Source organism: Mustela putorius, unplaced genomic scaffold, assembly GCF_011764305.1.
Source record: "Mustela putorius furo isolate JIRA1106 unplaced genomic scaffold, ASM1176430v1.1 tig00000508_pilon_pilon_pilon, whole genome shotgun sequence".
Taxonomy (NCBI): Eukaryota; Metazoa; Chordata; class Mammalia; order Carnivora; family Mustelidae; genus Mustela; species Mustela putorius.
In genome coordinates this window covers 13,102,183-13,103,711 of record NW_025421402.1, presented here as the reverse complement: position 1 = coordinate 13,103,711, position 1,529 = coordinate 13,102,183, and the positions used below count along the sequence as shown (strand labels likewise).

At 32.4% G+C, this 1,529-nt stretch overlaps 1 pseudogene; it reads right to left on the bottom strand.

Moving 5' to 3' along the window:
- Window positions 1–620: 620 nt before the first annotated feature.
- On the bottom strand, window positions 621–712 carry LOC123392361 (annotated as a pseudogene).
- Between the last annotated feature and the right edge of the window lie 817 nt (window positions 713–1,529).

Genomic DNA, 1,529 nt, shown 5'->3' with positions numbered 1-1,529 from the left:
GCCCATAGCAAGTGTTTAGATGTATAATATCTTCCGTGGAATGAAAAATTAGGATCAATAATTCAGTCAACCACATCTTGAACACAAGGTACAAAGAAAACATTGGCATTCATGTATTTCTAACAAATGTGCTTTGGCAAGAATGAATTTTTCACTCATTTTTTTTTTTTTTTACAATCAGGATACCCCATTTGACAAATTAATGTATTTACTAAACAAAGAGCTGGGAAACAAAACTCTAAACTTTCCTTAACACAAGCAAAAAATTTCTCTCTACTGGAACCAAACAGATTATTAGACACTGGAAATTTAATTTGAAAACCTCAGAGAACAAATTTAACCAAATTGAACAAGGACACATTTCAAAACTTAAGGGAAAAGAATCAAGTGTTGTATAGTATGTCCCCACTTACATATAAACCTATGTACAGTTCCTCAAAACGTAAATGTTTTATGATTTTTTCAGGTGTAACTCAACCTCATTCACATGTCACAGTTTGCTTTACAAGAATATTTTTCTAGTCAAATATCACAATTTCATGATTCAGTGTCTCACATTGTGCTTTCGATCATATCATTTTTCCGAGTTAATCGGCAAAAGGTTCACTGGGGGAATTGCACAAAGTATGGAACACTTCATGAATTTTCAGGTCCTCCTTATGCAGGGGCCATGGTAATCTCTAATTTCAGTATATGTGCTGCCGAAGGGAGCATGTAAAGTGTTATTTTGACATAGTTTTAGCAACAATTATATTTCAGCTCAGATATTTAAAGAAGTAATTTTTACTAAAACTACAGAATATACTTAGGTATATTATTAATGCCTTCTCTACAAAATATAATTCTAATATGTCTTCAATGTACTCAATTACTTTGCAATTATGAAAATATACTGTGCTCTGAAGCAAAATGATCTTGCAAGATTCTTCATATGTATATTTTGGATGAATATAGGTAAAATATTCCAGTGATCTTAATATGAACTTACGTTAAAATAATTATAACAATTGTCTATAGTCAGTCATATGAATCTTTGAAATGAAATGAGCAAATAAATTGTGCAGACGGGAAAATTGAATTGAATTGAAAATCTACATTACCAACCCACCTTACCCTTGTATGCTGAAATTCAGAACACCACATTAACTATATAAAACTAACTTTACCTTATATATGTTATGCAATTTTGATCAACAACCACTGAGATTTCGATGACAGCAAGAGATACAAGTACCAAGAGATCACCAAAACCTAACCATCCCTAATGTTTTTACTCTCTGCACAAGTTTTTCTTTTCTAGGATGTCCTGTAGTTGGAATCACACAGTATGTAGTTGTTCCAGATTGATTACTTTCACTTTGTAATGCGCAGTTGGGGTTCTTCCATGACTTTACTTGGACTGAGCTCCTTTCTTTTAGCACTGAATAGTATTCTGTTTTCTAGATGCACCACTGATTATCATCTGTTGACCTACTGAAAGACATATTGGTTGCTTTTAATTTGGCAATTATGAATAAAGAGGCTACAAG